Source organism: Rhodamnia argentea, chromosome 10 (assembly GCF_020921035.1).
Source record: "Rhodamnia argentea isolate NSW1041297 chromosome 10, ASM2092103v1, whole genome shotgun sequence".
NCBI classification, from domain to species: domain Eukaryota; kingdom Viridiplantae; phylum Streptophyta; class Magnoliopsida; order Myrtales; family Myrtaceae; genus Rhodamnia; species Rhodamnia argentea.
The window spans coordinates 6,843,703-6,862,497 of record NC_063159.1 but is presented as its reverse complement, the minus strand read 5'-3'; the positions used below and the strand labels follow the sequence as shown (position 1 = coordinate 6,862,497).

General features: G+C 38.3%; 1 protein-coding gene across 1 annotated transcript in view; it reads right to left on the bottom strand.

Annotated features, from left to right (window-relative positions):
- LOC115750563 (protein FAR-RED ELONGATED HYPOCOTYL 3) overlaps positions 1-18,795 on the bottom strand; it is an 874,908-nt gene that overhangs the window by 775,984 nt on the left and 80,129 nt on the right. The window lies entirely within an intron of this gene.

The window sequence follows — 18,795 nt, the reverse complement described above, 5'->3', positions numbered from 1 at the left end:
AATCGCCCCCACTCGACCTGGTCAAGAAGGAAAGTGGGGATGAGGATGAGCATTGTCTTTACAATGAGGAATTTGATGCTCATGAGTAGCTTTCCGTTGTAGGAGGTGACGCCGACCTTCTCAAAATGACAAGGGATGTAGAGGAGAATAGTGTCGAAGTCATAGGCCTATTGGAATAAGTGGATCCCACTAGCGCAAATGAGCATGTGGCGTACGGGAGTGGTCAGGTGGAGGAGATCCCGCCACACACCCTATGCGGTGCTCTACATATTGACTTGGACAATGTCGTGGTTGTACACCACAGGAATGTTGATAGCCTCCATGATGTTGGCATCCTCGCCAAGACTTGGCGAGGATGCCAACATCAAGGAGGTTGTCGGCATCCCCGTAGAGTACAACCACAACATTGTCCAAGTCAATATCTAAAACAATGCGGAGGGCTTGTAACGAGATCTCCTCCACCCGACCCCGCCCATTCGCTACATGTTCATTTGCGCTACCGGCATTCACTTACTCCAATAGGCCCGTGGCTCCAACGCTATCCTCCTCTAAAAATCTCACAATTTTGAGAATGTCAACGTCGCCTCCTCCAACGAAAAGCTCCTCTTGACTATCAAATTTCACATTGTCAAGGCAATCACCATCCTCATCCCACCTTACTCTTTGACAAAGTCGAGCAACGGCGGTTGCTACTAAGCAGCATTGACAGGCTGATCGTGTCGGTCGCCTCCCTCGGAATGTGCCTAACTAGCATAAACCAAAGAGACACGAAGCCCAAGTGGACAGTGGCCATGTATATCTCCTCGTTGTTTTTCTACATGACATTTTATTCCCATCGGGATGGGTCGATCTCATTAGTGTATAGCTTGAACATCTTCCTATTGAGGTTATGTACGTAGGGAAAATCAATCGACGTTGCCATAATCCAACTAATGAGTGCATTCTTATCGGTAGTATTCTTATCGTTGTATGTGGAGATCAACCTCGAAAAGGCCACCTTCTTATCCATAGCAATCGCGATTTTCGCGTACTTGTTTGTCTACGTCATAATGTCGGATACACGGGAGCGGACTTTGGGGGAGATTTGGCAATTTTTTGGTTCACTATTCATGTGGAGGTCTGTGGCGAGGAAGATAGAAATGCAAAGGAACAGCAAAGTGACAACGTGAGGGGACAATAGTGAGGCTTCACCTTAATGCATGTACATTGAATACTGTGTCTAGGACTCTAATGTCTCACTCTGGTGGAAGTTGGTTTTTTTCGTTCTTTCAGATTTATTTTTACATGCTTAACTAGCATTGGTACTTGGTATTAGAACTTCAAAGTTATTTGTATGGTCTTCATCTAATCTAATTAACATTCTTCTATATGGTTGGAATTAATAGTGATATTGACCATGCCATGTGTGGCCACTACTTGGATGGTTAGAGAGAATAGCACTAATGCTATTTATTGATTTTCGAATGGATCTTCTCGCTGTTTATTTTTAACACTATCGGTTCTGCTTTAGTTTACGCCAATAAATTAGCTGTCCATTTCATTGTTTAAATGGAGTGGCTATTCTATTTTAAATTGTATGATCTGATCAATGGTGTAATATCTACTTACCCCATGAATGTTTACGTGGGGATCACTTTTGTCATCTAGTAAGGCACCACATTATCTCACATGAAGACGTTATGAAAATAGCGGCATACTCTCCATGAACCATGCTAGACGTTGGGAAGCAAAAATAATTTTGTGACAATAAGTGCTTTTTAACTAGCAATGAGCGCATAATCATTTATTAATATTTAGGTATCTTATTTTCATCGTTGGTAACTAATCCCAATGTCAGTGACCCTCCTTTTTTGCCACTACCATGGATTTCTTGCATATTATCATTTTGGAATATTACCGAGATCCTCCAGAGTCGGCCCCCATCTCTCCAGGATTTTCACGTAGACAAATAAGTACTTGAAAATCGCGATTGCTATGGATAATGTGATGCCCTGGAAATTAGGCCCTCTATAGAGAGACCGAGTTTAATAAAAAGGATTATTATTGGACTTTAGTTGGTATAAAATTTCGGATCGAAAGGACATACATGGCGAATTTTAGACGATTCCCGAAATATCGTTCGGTTTCGATTGGGTCTCGAAATCGTAGTCGCCCCGACTTGGGATTTTTAGCTCTCGTGCCAAGACTTTTTCCGGACCAAACCTAGCTCGTGAAAATCCAAATTTTATTCCCAATCGATTGAGCCAAAAATCCGATCAGTCCCGATTTATGAAAAGACCGTTTCGCCCTTGGATATTATGCATATGAGTCGAAGAAAATTAAATCTGATGAGACCCGTGGGCCCCACTTGCCATTAATTCTCCCAACGACCAATCAAAGTCTTCTCTCTCTCTCTCTCTCTTCCCTCTTCTCTCTCTCCCTCGTCTGCCTCCTTCTCCCCTGTTCATTGCGCGAACACCACCCCCACCGTGCACACTTCTCCTCCTTCAACCATCCTTGAGCGACCACAGCCCCGGGCCACCACCGCCCGACCACCACCACCTCCCGCCTTAATCGTCGACCCGCCGGCGCCACCATGAACCGTCGCTACCGTCCCAGTCGCCGCGCGAAGGCCAGCTGGGCCGAGTCCCCAGTTTCGGCCTCAGCGAGCTGCTCGAGCTCCGGCCGCCCACGCTGCCGCCTTCAGCCACCACCGGTCACTACCCCAGCCTCCCTCCGACCTTCAGCCACCACCCAGTCCGTCGAACGCCGCCGGAGACGGCCGCGAACAGCCCAGGTCAGACCCGAAGCCCGCCTGCCCTGTTTTGCGCCGAACTACTGTCCGCCGCCCTCTGCCACGATTGAGCCGTGCCCACTGCCGGCCGACCACCCCAGGCCGTCGCCCTCGACCTCTAGTTGTCCCACGGAGCTTCTGCCAGCCGCCCGCCGCCCGTAGAGCTCTGATTGACCCTCGGCCAGCCTCCCCTGTTTTGCCCGAGCCTCCTCTATTCTGCGCCGGTTTTTCCCATCGGCGGTTCAGCCGCCTCCAGCCATCCGCCGGCGCCGTCGTCGCCACCTACAGCTCCCCCGGACACCACCCAACCTTGGCCGACCCTTCCCCCGGCCTTGCACAACCCAAAAACCCCCCAAAACAGCCTGCGACGCCTCTGTGTTGCTCTATTTTTCTCTGTCCCGGCACTGTTCACCGTTGGCCGTGACTGTTCCGCATGCGCCGTAATTTCGTAGGTCGATAGCCTACCTAGGACGCTATCATTCATGACCTAAGGCGAGTAAGATAGGGATGTCGAGAGTTCGAGAGTCGGGGTGTGACAGACAAGAAGGCGGTTTCATCGAGGGTGATCACCTCGTATAGCAATAAAATGTCACTGAAAAAATGCACTCAGCGGTTGGTTCATGGCGATGTCGATTGCATTTCCCTACGCACGCATCCTCAACAGGAAGATCTCCAAACTATACACCGATGCAATCGGCCCCATCCCCGATGGGAGTAAAATGCCACGTAGAAAAAACAACAAGGGGATACACATGATGACCTCCCATTTGTACTTTAGTTCATATCTTTGATGCTGGTTAGCAGCATGGATGGGATGATCGGCTCTCTTGCCTCTCTCGGAATGTGCCTCACTAGTCTAAGTGGGCATTGGCCATGTGTATCCCCTTGTTGTTTTTACACATGGAATTTTAATCCCATCGGAACGAGGCTAATTGCATCAGTGTATAGCTTGGAGATCTTTCCGTTGAAGGTGCATTCGTAGATAAGCGCAATTGGCATTGCCATGAAACAACTGCCGAGTGCATTTTTTGCAGTAATATTGTTTCTGCTATACAAGGCGATCACCCTCGCGAGCCGCCTTCTTGTCCATAGAGATCGTGATCTTCGCGTATTTGATCGTTTACGTGAAAATGCCAGACACATGAGGGCTGACTTTAGAGGAGATGCGCCAATTTTTTGGTTAATTATTCATATGGAGCCTACGGCGAAGGAGATAGAAATGCAAAGGAACAACAAAGCGACAACGCAAGGGGCGCCAGTGAGATTTCACCTTAATGCATGTATATTGACTATTGTGTACTTTGACATCTCACTCTAGTGGATTTTTTTTTCATTCTTTTGGATCTGTTTTTACATGCTTAGCTAGCATTAGTAATTGGTATTAGAACTTCAAAACGATTTGTACGGTCTTCATTTAACCTAGTTAATGTTCTTCTTTATGGATGGAATTAATCATGATACTAACCATGCCATGCATGTAAGCGTGCACTACTTGGATGGTTAGAGAGAATAGCACTATTGTAATTTATTGATATTCGAATGGATCTTCTTGTTTTTTATTTTAGCATAATATATATCCTGCTTTAGTTTTCTCCAATAATTTTGTTGTTTATTTCTTTGTTTAAATGAAAAAGTTATTTTAAATTGTCTGATCCTATGAAGGGTCAAATATGTACTCACCCCATGATGGTTCACGTGGGGATAGCTTTTGTCATTTAGTTGGGCACCAAGTATATATCCATGAATCACATGAATACGTAATGAAAATAATGCTAGAACAAATAAATTATATCATTTATTTGGGCACCATACTTTTCATGAACAACGCTAAACTTGTGAAGCAGAAAGAATTTTGTGGCAATAAGTGCTCGTTAACTAGCAATGAGCGCATAATCTTTTATTAAAATCTCCATTTTACTAGGTATTCATTTTTATCGTTGCTAACTAATGCCAATGTCAGCCACCCTCTTTTTTGACATTGCCACGGATTTCTTGCAAATTATCATTGTAGAATTTGACCGAGATCCCCAATGTCAATCTTGGTATGGGTCTCTCCAAAAGTCCAAGAATGACAGTAATGGCCCTCGAATGTAGTAAAGGGCACAATGGTCTCATGTTACTATTTTTCGAGCTGGGAAGATAAAAGATAGTCATGGTCCTCTGGTCAGTCTAGGCTTTCATCTTCTCAGCTATTACTTGTACACTTGTCTTATGGGATTATCACTACATGAAGAGGCAATATGGTTACCTCTATCAAATTTCTACCTCTAGATAGTGCCAGGATAACTCTATTTGATGCCTTTCTTGGAAATTTTGAATATATAGTATGCTATCGCTACTATTCCAGGATGAACTGTTGGGTCTTGACATACAACATGTGTTTCAACTAGATGATGCAGCTTTGAAGCAAATATATCGTTCTTTTTTTAGCATACGTTGCAACATCGCGATTCTTTAGATATGTAAACCTCAAGCCGTGTAGATGATGAGTTGTTTGCTGATTAATCCACTATCTTTCATCGATTCCGCCACCTTGATGTATCTTGAGTTCTTTACACCTCACCTCAAAGTTGGAATGTTTCTATGGTTATAGTTAGTCCTATGGTATTCCTAGTCTAGTATTTAGCTACATTTATAAACATTCCGGTCATTGTGACAGATGGAATGCTCCGACTCTCATGCAGGTTTCCCCAACAGTTTCTCTAATTTGAGAATTGGTAAAGTATCTTGAACATAATATCTGGTAGGTCGTTGGATCTCTTAAAGGTTGGTTTGTTTTCCTTTTGTACTGAACAAAAAATTTATGACTTCTTAAATTTTGAGAAATCTAAATACGATACGCGATTAAGAGAAATTGAGTCGTATTAATCATTTTCTTGGCAATTAAATTGCCTTAGACAACTTCCAAATCTAGGAAGATAAGGCCAGAAGTATGTGTTCTAGCTCAATAGGCGCACTCGGTCTTTGTAAGTATTCACGCTAGGCAAATGCCAATCCTATTCATGGTGGTTTTGTATGGATTGTGCAAAAACAATAAGTTTTCCCAGATTTGATAGAACTAGACATTCTTTTAGATGAGTTTAATATTGCTAAACAGTACACCCGTGATATTGGAAATTTAATGTAATTTCAGAATTTGCATCTTTTATTTTCCATTCAATACACCTCGTCATCAAAGTATATGAGGACAACCATTCTTCAACTTCTCTAGACCTAGGCATGGATAATTTTTTCTTTTTTTAGTAGAATGGACAATTAGAATAAGGAGCAGCAAAGGGTTTTAGGCATGGACCAGTAAAAAAGTACGGACATCTTTGGAAATTTTGTCCTGTGAGAGCAAAACCTGGTAAATTCATATCACTATGTTTGGTTTATTGTCTTTAAACTCTTATATTCTTCCTTGCATAATTTATTTTGAATGCCTAACAAATCTGATGTCCTATGTTTTATGTATATCACACTATGGTTTTAATAGTTGCACCACTTGCACAATGCGTGGGCAGTAAGCTAATACCACTCAAGTATTTTATTTTTTTAAGAAACTGATGGGAAAAAGGAAATTACAATATATAAGAAAGAAACTAAAACAATTCACAATTTCATAAGTATAGCATTAAAATAATGGTCAATTTCTATGGATAAGAATGTGCTATCTAGATAAGTGATTCTAAATAAAAACTTTAGCAAAGGAAGTGAACGTGAGACTCCAGATTATGAATTCAAGTCCGTTCATCCAAAAAGGTTTAAGAGCATATTGATAACAAATGTTTGATAATGACATTAACTAAATGTCCAACCAAATACGAATTGGTAACCTATCTTGGGATTGATCCGGTGATAAAGGTGTTTCTCATACTTTCCGCTAGAAAATCAATGGTTGTTGGTTCAATTATTTGTCTTCGACATTGCAGATTTAAGCGCGCTTTTGGCAATGGATTACCATGATAGTTTTTTTCCTAGAAAAACTGATGATCTTTATATTTTCTTAACTAGGTTAACTTTTTTATACTCTCGAATTGAGATCGGATGATCCATGTTATGAATTTTGATTTGGTGAAGTAATTAAAATTTTGATTTTTCTTTTCACTTTTGAAGTTCTGGTAAGCAAAATAAAATCCTTAGAAAGCATGTCACGATGTTAATAAGACCTATATGGGATTCGCTTAATGATTAGTAAACGAAGAGTGCAAGAATTTGGCCCACGACATTGATATTTGTTACTGTACCATTAAACGTAAACAATTACATGTTTAGTCCAGTTATGTGAATTTCGATCTGTGTCTTATGTGGTCACAAGGTTATTGGGACAGTTAATAGAATTGGCGAAAATATTTACCTCAAATCTAGCCAATATCTAGCATTCATGCAATCTCATCCAAAAGTTCTTTCCTAATCTAATATGCAATGCCATCGAGAGAGAGAGGGGGGGGAGATTTATCATTATGTTATAGTTTCAATTAATTAGTGCAAGCGGAAGGGGGGGGATTTATCATTATGTTATAGTTTCAATTAATTAGTGCAAGCGGAAGAAAATTCATGTTAGTTTCACATTGAACATAATATCTTGATTCATTAAGGCTAATAGACATAAACAAATTCGTACCCAAGCCATAGCCAACTAACACACTACATCCGAGGCGTCTAGGGAATGATTTAGCCTACTTGGAAAGGGGTACAAAAAGGATCATACTCCCTTCTATCAGGCAGTTTCAAGCAACAAAACTTATCCAATATACATGGACACTATACCCCGTACGCCCATACATATACACACAGATATTTGCATCTATTACCTAGTCCTCTATGACTTCTATCGGATTGCTCTCATCATTTGGCCCGCCATCGCCACCTTCGATGTTGCCACCTTTGTAGCTGCCGTCATCCATGAAACCAAGGATCCTAACACATGATCACCTTGCCTAAAATAACACATGATGAATCTAAAAGTAACCACAGGTAGACGACCCACATTAACCCATAAAACGGATGTATACTTAATGAAAACAGCCGTTGACTCGGAAAAAACAACATCCTCATGCCAAGCCTAAAAATGGAATGGCGCTCCATAGAAGTGGCGAGGTGGTATATCTATATCTAAGGATCTCAAATTTTAGCAAGAGTGGGCCACAACTCAGCAAATAAAACATCTAAGCTTTACACTATGCAATTCATGTGCTTCTCGACTAAAATTCATCTTCGATATGCAATTCTTATAAATTATATCAATTGAAACATTTATTAAAGACTAGCATAAACGTTCTTTTTAAATTTCTAAGTAAAAAGTTTTATTATTACATTTACAACAGCAATTTCCAAGGATCGAACCCCGGTCATTTATGGATCTTTTCATTCCCCATACCACCACGTTGAGGCCTGGTGGTGTCAAATAGCATTCTTTCTTTGTATTTGTATTACATGGCACATAATTTAATATTTGCCAAATTGCTATATGGGATTATTACAAAAATACAGATCTAGCATTTGCAGCTACTATGGTAGCAGCGGACATTTTTCTTGTAGCTCGACTTCTTCCTCTTTCTATAATCATACCCGACATAATGAATTTCATCGCATGAGATATACTATGCACTCACGAATATGCATATAATTTTAAACCTTATTTCATTTCATATCTCAATTTCACTTGCCAAGAGTCGCAGATTTCACTCGACATCCGCGCATGGCACTACCAAGATTTACACACTTGGGCATCTCAACTCCTGAGGCTTCCTTGATCACATAGCAAAGGGCTTCCCTTATACATGAAGAGGTGTCCCAAACACCCGAGACTACATCGAAACTCTGACCAATGGGAAATTTTCACATCTTTTAACTCCATGCTCATGCACACGTGTTATTATATGATATGCTATGTGAACATTCCATACTCGACTCAATCAAGTCTACCACTACTCAGCAAGTATAGAGATATATTCTCATGTAGATATTCAACATCGCATCTTCAATTCAGTACAAAATTAATTACTAGGCATATTTAAACCTAGTTGCCGACCTCAACTAAAATTGTTGAAAAAATTCTTAAAAATTCAAAAAATTCACAGAGCAGTGTGGAGAATAATTTTTGTTGGAAACTCATTTTCATTTGACCCACAGAACAAGAGTTCTCCTCAAAATTCGTGACTCTTTTATTTAGGGATAGTTTTGCGCACTAATCAAAATTATTACTTTTACTCAAGTAAATCAACTCGTAAAATCAAAAAAATTTAGTATGTTGTTGGTAAGATCTTTCTATACAACTTTCATGACAAGTATGAAGTCCAGATCAGCTGTATAAATCACAATAAATCGAAGAAATTGTGGAAAAAGTCAGTCTCGATACCGGAACAAAGTTGATTAAGGGAATGGTCGTGTCGTTGACTTAAAAGGTTCCAAAATTCTCAAAATTTTATATGTTATATTTTAGGATATTACCATCAATTTTATGTTTTGCATTTGATCAACAAAAGTCCACAAAAATTGGTACAAAAATAACAAGCACAGAAGGTCAAATCAGGCTCTGAATCAACACAGACTAAACCGTGAAAGTACGAGGCCGTTTAGCTAAGCATATGAATTCCAAAAAATTTCTAATTAATATATATTATAGTTTAGGATTCTAGTATCTACATTTATGCTTTGCGTTTGGTTAATAGGAATCCACAAAAAGTGGTACAAAAATAACAAGCATAGAAAGTTAGACTGGACCCAAACCCGAGATGGTTTCTCAACCCCACGTGTATAGCCATTTTACACTATGATCAACCACACGCAACACCATAGGCTTAACATTACTTCCATTTCTCATCTATGGTTAGCCACAAATCTCAAATAAACCATAATCTAGCAACATCAAATCATATAGAGTAATGAAAAGATGAAACTTTGGCCTTTGATCTTGAGCTTTTCATTGAGAGAGTTTTTGAGTGAAATTAAAAGCAAGAAGTGTGCATATGGGAGGGGGGTGTTTGGCCACCATGGGTAGAGAGGAAGAAGAAGAATGAGATTGAGTGCAAATGTGAGTTTTTTATAAAATTTCATTGGGCATAATGCATGAAATGATATGTCAAAGGGGTGAATCATGAAGTTACTTGAGTGAAAAATTGGCTCATTTTCCAAGGAGGAGGCAGGCCATATTAGGGTAGGAAATGTCTATTTTGTCCTTGGTAATTTAATTAGGTATATTACACTTCAATTTAAGCTATAATTTGTACTATGGTCTTGATAATTGCAACTTAGAGGTCAAATTAATATTATAGTCACCTTAATTGACCTCTTGATAAATTCAATTCGTGATAGTCAATATCTAATCTAATACCGTGACCACATTTAGTTGGTTAAGAAGAATCCTGGATATCACATTTGTACTATGGTCACTTTGTGTTCTTTACTCTAGAGGTTAAATTAGTACTATCGATCCTCAATGAACCACATGATACATTCTAATGGGAAAAAGTCACCAAAAACCCCAAACTATATTCATTATGACACACTTACCCTAAACTTTTTTTTGTGTCACAAAAAACCCCAAACTTTTATTCATGTGACACATTTACCCCAAACTTATACTAATGTGACACATTTAGCCCAAAATTTTTTTTGTGACACTAAAAATCCTAAACATATATCCGTATAACACATTTACCTTAAAATTTAGGAAAAATATGTCACAAACCTACAAGTTTGAGGTTTTTTGTGTCACAAAAAAAATAATTTGAGGTAACTGTGTCACATTGATATGAGTTTGAAATTTTGTGTCATAAAAAAATGTTTGGGGTAAATATGTGACACGGGTACAAGTTTGGGATTTTTTGTGTCACAAAAAAAATTTTAGGGTAAATGTGTCACAATGGGCATAGTTTAGAATTTTTGGTGGTGTTTTCCCCATTCCAATTAATGTCAAGTGATTGGATTCTAATATCGTAATCGCCTTTAATTAACTAGGCGAAATTCCGATTGTCATAGGAGTGGGGCTCCTAGACATGACACACGCTAATGGAGGGAGGGAGCCAACTGTCACAACCTAGCCTCGAGAGAGCACATGGGGTTCGGCTATTGGATCACTAAGCCTAAACTTAGCTCGGGCCCTCCAAGCCCATACCAATTTACCACTTGGTTCAAGTTTTTAATATGCAAAGTAAAATTTTATTTGGAGTTGTCACTAATTGATTTTTTATGGGTCGATTAGAAAATAAGTGTGGGAGAATTACTTTTCTTCTACGGACCAATGATTATGAGTTCTTTGACTTGATTACACTAGATTTCTCTAATACTCTTTCGGTATCTTTTCTCTTATTTTCAAAAAATGTTTTGTAAGTAGCTTAAATTCATTTTATAACCTAACCACTGACATGCAAAAAGGTATTCATGCATGTGCACAATTAGTGAGTTAACAACCAATAATCAAAGCGATAAATAAAGAATAAGAAAAAAATGAAATTCAAGCAAAGCTAATTATCGAATGAGCTTTGGGGGTTTCCTCTTATTTAAGGCATAAGAGCATGCAAGCTAGTCAAATATGACATGAGAATACATGACCTAAGTCCAATGACGAGAAAGATTAGACTTATTCTATCATAACATACAAATTCTAATTAAGTCAACCTAAACTTGTAATTCTAAATGACATGGCATTTATGACATGGAATGCATGGTGACACGGCAACATGGCTTGAGCAATGACATGGCAACAATGGCATGACAAGATGCAATTAACTTATGAAATAATCCAAGTTAAATACGCTCATGACATTTTTTATTTTATGAAAGTTCATAATTAAAAATAAATTAAATTCTCCAAGCCCATACCAATTCACCACCTGGGTGAAGTTTTCAATATGCAAAGTATTTTTATTTGGAGTCGTCACTAATCAGTTTTTTGATGGGTCGATCAGAAAAAAGTAAAGTGTGGGAGAATTACTTTACTTCTATAAATCAGAGATTATGAGATCTCCGACTTGATTACACTAGATTTCTCTAATGCCATTTCGGCACTTTTTCTCTTATTTTCAAAAAATGTTTTGCAGGCAACTTAAATTCATTTTAAAACCTAACCACCAACATGCAAAAAGTGTTTATGTAGGTGCACAATCAACGGCTTAACAACGAATAATCAAAGCGATAAATTAAGAATAAGAAAAAATTGAAATTCAAGCAAAGCAAAATATCGAATGATTTTTGGGGGTTTCATCTTATTTAAGGCATAAGAGAATGCAAGCTATTCAAATATGTCATGAGAATGCATGACCTAAATCTAATGACGAGCAAAATTAGACTTATTCTATCATAACATACAAATTCTAATTAAATCAATCTAAACATGCAATTCTAAATGACATGGAATGCATGGTGACACGGCAACATGCCAAGAGCGATAGCATGGCAACAGAGACAACATGGCAATAATGGCATGACAAGATGCAATTAACCTATGAAATAATCCAAGTTAAATACATTCCTGATATTTTTTATTTTTATGAATGTTCATAATTAACAATAAATGAAACTAAATTGTCTAAAGTAAGATAACATCCAATTCGATGCTAGGAAATAATCTAAGTTAAACCCTATTATACTTTGAAAAATTATCTTCACTTATAGATAATATATAGCATGCAATCTTATCCAAAAGTTCTTTACTAATCTAATATTCAATGCTATCTAGAATCTTATCTAATCTGACATGCAATCTTATCTAATATTTGTTTATAATTTAACTTACAATCTTATCTAATATATATTCTAATTCAACATGCAAATCTATTTAGATTCTATTGGAAATGCAATTTCGTGGTATTTTCTGAATAGGAAAGATGTCAAAATTAAAGATAAAAGCATATCCAACCCACCCCATGTCTCTTGGATTAAGTTAATCGTGACTTTAAAAAATCAAAATAATTAAGTCTTGGAGATCAAGTTAATAACTATAATGATTTTCTGTCAATCAAATCAAAACCGGATAATGCCTAATATTTCAAAATAAATTCCAAGTTAGATAACAATCTATTTAAAATGGATAAGTAATCTAGAGCATCACTTCGGAAAAGGGACATTACCTAATTTGAAAATAGTGTTCCTAATTCGAACCGGCAGATCATATGCAGGGGCTAGGTTCTTGGCCAAGGACGACGATCGACGATGATGGTGGGCTAGACAAGAACAGCTGACGGTTGTGCTCGCAGCTAGGGAAGTGCTCGGCCAAGTTCACGGTCAATTCGCACGTTGCTAGTGGCTGAGAGTTGCAAACCTTACACTAGAGCTCGCTGAGAACGTCCGAAGGAAGCCTCGGATGAGTAATGGAAGTCGAGCTTGTGGACCAAACAGAATTGGTCGACCAATTCGGACAAAGATGAAAGTAGCTCTTCGGGTGTCTGTCGATACCGCTGCAATGGAGTAACCCTGGGGCGGAGGGTTCTTATGTCCTAATTCAACTTCAAGCAGTTTTCTGAATTGTTTCTCAAGTAATATTATTTAATAAATCGATCATTCCAACTTGAGTCTCACGAAGCAAATTCCGGCCCCTCCGACATTATATAGTCCAACTCATCTATTTAAGCTCATTCACTGTCGGTCCAATTAAATGCAAGCCATGTGGGCTTCATTATACATTAAAAACTCTTAATTTTAACTCGTATTAAAAAAAAATCTTGATTCGTGTCCCTGGGCCTCAATCAATTCGAAGCCCAACCTTGTATCCCCAACTTTTCCCAGTTCTTGACCAGACTTCCCTGTCCTTTGTGTAGCATTCTTGTGGTTTTGTTTTTATGAGTTAAATGCACGCAAATCACGTGCTTATAAAATGACAGACGTGATCTTCGAATTTATCTCGAGTTCCAGACATCGAGGGCGCAATTACAGCCGCTTCAAAGAAAAATTCTTACACCTTCGTCGTCAGATGAATAAGACAACGTGCCTCGACTTATAGCTTTTGTGGTCGGATAGTTGATGAAAGTTTTGGAGTAGGAAGTTTTGGTCCGAAATTTGGGTGCCCAAATCTCGTCTTTCTGAAATCGGAATCTCGAAATAGCTACTCGTGTGCTTTCACTTGCTTCGCAGAGGTTTCTCAAAACCATCGTTAGCATCGTCGATTTACAACAAACCAAACGCGCTCACTTCAAAATGGACATATTCGTGTTATGTTTCATGACTTGATGCATGATACACTAACATGTCGTCGACGCAAGAGGGTGTAAGAGATTGTGCAAATGATATGCGTTGGCTTCGATTAGTATAATGTTATGCATTCGAGGGGTCCAACCCCTTAGAGTCCAGGGTTTGAGCCTTTATATGATGGATTCGTTTTTACTTTCAGTAATCTTATCATTCTTGCAATAAATTGTCCGGGCACCATTTTAAATTTTCGTGCACGATGAAATATCGGTATAGTGATTTGTCTTAGTTTCTACTAGTAATAAACCGGCGCTGCCGACACGTGGAGAATTGTAATACGTACGGTTATGTTAATCAAGTTTCTTTTTTCTAAGATTGATAGGTATATAATGCACAATCTTTTAATAAAAATCTAGGAAGGAGAAAATAATAGATAAATAACGAATTCTGTACTCATATTTGTATTGTTTCTGACATTAAAAAAAAAATCTTTGGTGAATTACAACAATTTATCGTTGAAATGTGTTTCTTGTCTTTATTAGGAAGATGAGTAATTGAGTATATAGTTTTTTGTTTTCCTTTTGGGAATCTCTCTAAAGAAACTTTTTTGATATGTAGAACACCGTTAAAGAAAAAAAAAAAAACTCGAGGCACCACTTCTTTAAGTCATTAAAAAAAAAAAAAAAAGCCCTTTTGAATCTACTCTGCTTGTGTCCACTACGACGCCACCTTTGAACGATTGTGTCCTTTGTCCCCCTCTAGTGGGCGCCTAGAATTGGGGCTCGACTTTTGACGAGGCCGGCAATTGCGACCCACCCTGATAAGCTCACCACAACTACTTCTTCTTGTTCTGTTTTTTTTTTCCCCTTGTCTATCTTACTATAATTTCTTCTTTCTCAAATTTTTACTCTACCTCTTTACAGAACGCAAGATCTCAATCCCATCCCATTTCTTTATCATTGGGTCGCGTGTCTGATGAGTAAGGTCACCATTATAGCGACCTCAATTTGAGAGTTGAGGTCGTGGACACCACAACAACCTCAATTTGTGGTTGGCATAGTATGAAAGGAGCAATTCAGTCTCTTCACTCATGGGGTTTTGCTTGAGGATGCGCAATGGTGTCATGAGAAAGAGGACGAAAATCGTACTGAACTAGAAATTGGGGATGACGTATAGAACTTTTGTCGCATGTGTATTTTTTTTTTTTTTAATTCCTTGGAATAGCAAGAATATGATTGTCTATTATTAGGCTAATAAAGGAAAGATGAGAAAGACTTATTTTACTAAACCGTACAATGGAAAGCACTAAGGTTGGTATTTAAAATGTCTGAGGCGTGAACTATTACGTGACAATCTCATAAATTCCGAAACAGGAAGGAAAAGGAATTACGAGACATTTCACCTGTAATTGAACTATTACGTGCGGTGGAGAATCAACACCTGTCCATTCACATCTACATATGGCTACTCCATGAATAAACGTGTTCATTAATAGAGAAATATAATAATTATGCATAAGCGATAGAAAAATGACATAAATGATCCAAAATCATCGTCCATATACTTTCATATTATTCAAGACTATTTTTTGTAGATTTGAAAAGGGTCTACTGTTAGTCTTTGAGCCATTTCTCGCGACATCTTTTGCTTACATGATTATTCCACCTACTTTTTTTAACGTGGTTCTTATACTTATTTACTTAACAGCAACACAAAAAAAAAGCTCGTGAATAGTTGTGAAATTGAGATAATCGAAAATTTATTTGCTGCCTTGAATTGTGTGACTCAACATATGATTTGGCAAGGTCAACACATGATCAAAGTAGCCTGTGACTTTTGAAATATTCGAAGTTAAATATTGTTGGGTGGTCTTTGACCTCTCTCATCTCAAAAGCTAGCTCAAAGGATGAGACTTTTCCTCATACTTATAAACCGACCACTAGCCCTTTCTACAACCGAGGTGGGACAACCCCAACAATCTCCCCCTCACACATTGGGCCATGGGTCGGAGGCAGCGACAATCCGTATTTCTCCCGTGTGACTGTTAGGTTCAGGCTTATTGATAACCTAGACTCTAATACCAGTGTTAGGTGGTCTTGAGCATCTCTCATTCCAAAAGTTAGCTCAAATGATGAGACTTTTCATCATACTTATAAACCAATCACTAGCCTCTTCGACAAACGACGTGGGACAACTCCAACAAATATTACATGGTGAGTAAAGTTGACAAGAAGAAAAAGAGAGGTCAAGCATCCAACAACAACCACACAGACGCAAACCCTATTGCACCTATAGTCCCTCGTCACCGGCATCCCCTCCGGCAACACCCTGGCTTTGACGTTGCAACTCTCTCTCTCTCTCTCTCTCTCTCTCTCTCTCTCTCTCTCTCATCTCCAATCTCCAATCTCCGCCGTAACCTTCCCTCTTCGTCTGATGAGCTCCGGCCTCACGCTTTTTCCTACAAAAATTGTTTCAGGAGGGAACTAGAATGAAAATACCAGAAATCATAGCAAACCAACCAATGGAAACACCAAGAATTAGTACTGTGAATTACACAGAGGCATGAATTTTGCACTATGAACGACTTAGCGAGCCACAACAAGGCGTCCTTATGTGGGTGCAAGCACCATCTTCATTTTCTTGGGGTCAAATTGCTAAGAGATAGGGATGACATCACTAGGTGATTCTTTAGGAATGCTTACAGGATGATCTACCTGTTGATGTTTTAGAGTCAAAGAGAATATGATGATAAAGTGTTAATGGTGGCTTAATCTCAATTATGGTTATATGTTATATATTTATGAGAGTGACTAAAGCACAATAAGGGCACATATGAAATGTAAAATTATAGAAATACCCCATAATATACGTGAATTACGCATTAATAGTCTTTCTTAATCCGAAGTAGGTGTAATAACTGAGAGATTGGATCTCAATAGCGCATGACACGAGCTTGTTAGTCCCTTAGTGAAGATTATTTGCCAATTGATATGCTATAGGCACGTAACAAACACCTAGATTGTCGGAAGTAACCCGCTCTCGAATAAAGTGATAATCCAACTCAATGTATTTGGTGTGAGCAAGAAACACGGGGTTGAGAGCAAAATAGGCGGTATATATGTTGTCACATGAACTATGAAAGGACTACAGAGGGAGATCACAAGTTCACAAAGTAAATGACGAATCCAAATAGTTTCAATAGCACAATGAGCGACAGCATGATACTCAGCTTGTGTACTAAAACGGCCACAATGGGTTGCTTCTTGTCACTCCACGAAACAAGATTGGTGCATAGAAAAGTACGAAAAACCTGAGGTAGACTGTCGAGTGGCAAAGCATTCATCCCAATCTACATCCACATATGCAGTCAATGAAGTGGGAGGACACCGCTCGATGAGTATTCCATTAGTGGATGTGCTGGCTAAACATTAGTATATAGGGTTGACAGCCCGGAGATGAGGTAACCTTGGTTGATGCATGAATTAACTAACTAAGTTCACAGCGAAACTAATATATGGTCCGATCATAGACACATACAGTAAAGCACCAACTATCTATCGATACAACGTCGAAGAAGCGCAAACCTCACCATCTTTAGTGAACAATTCATTTACTGTTTATTCCAAGCGACACAAGTGATTATTTTTCTAAAGTATTTTTCAAATCATTCACTTTTCGCGACATAAAAAAGATACGGAAATAGATATCATAATTGATGTTTGTTGCTAAACTGGAGTTTTGCACGCACAAACGGGACACAACAATCTCAAACAAACTAAAACCCGACATCAACTCTTACACACTGCCACATATGAATTTGAAACGACAGGAAGGCACTTAAAATACCATTCTATTCCCCACTCCAACGCCACCCCACAAGAAAAGGAAAGAAGGCCACATTCCCCGTTAGCTGCAAAAGCGAAGGCGATCAACTTCTCTCCAATAATGGCGTCTTTATTGAGTTCCGAGCCCCTTCACCACGCTCCTATACGCCCTCTCCAGTTTCCTTTTCTGCATGCTCTGTTATTGACGAGGTCAACTTTTGCCTTTTTCTTTTTGGATTAATATCACCCGAAAGCCCAAAATCGATATGCTGACAAACTTATTTTAAAATTTTTTACCATAGAAAAGTCTAAATCAGTATATTTCTGATAAATTTAATGCAAATTAATTTTTTGATCGCCTAAAATTCTAAATTAATATGCCTGTAATAAATTTACCCTATATTATTTTTCTTTAAATTGGCAATAACACGAAAAAACTCAAATTTATACGCTTACGACAAACAAAAGTTAAAAAGCCCAAATTGATACATCCATCAACTGTTACGTGTGATCCGACTTAGTAATTTGACAGTAAAATTTAACGAAAATTAATATACGGTAAATTTATCACAGGTATACCGATTTGAAGTTTTTGGTGGTCAAAAAATTAGTTTTGGATAAATTTATCACGAATGTACACGTTTGGAATTTTTCGTGGTATTAAATCCTTTCATTTTTCCCCTTTTTTGGCAAAAGGAAAATTGAAAATGTGTGTGTCTATACATATATATGTATATATATATATATATATATATATATAAGTTTAAAGGAAAACCCATGAAAAATTACTTGCAATTGTATTTTATGAGACAATCTTTAGATTCTTGCATTAGAAGAAAATCAAACTGTAGGAACACAAAAAGAATAAAAGAAATAAAAGTAAACGAGAAAAGTAAGCTCCGAATCGAACAAACTTGGGTCGGTATGTAAGCTTCATCATCAAAGAGATCCGGCATGGATATGCAAGATTGACTTGTCGAGTGAGATAACTTGCGTTTCTCGGATGTCCCGTGTTTAAGCATTCAACTCGTGCCGATGGTAAAATTGTTGTTTAGATTAAAACTCTCTTTAGACACTTACGAACGAAAAATC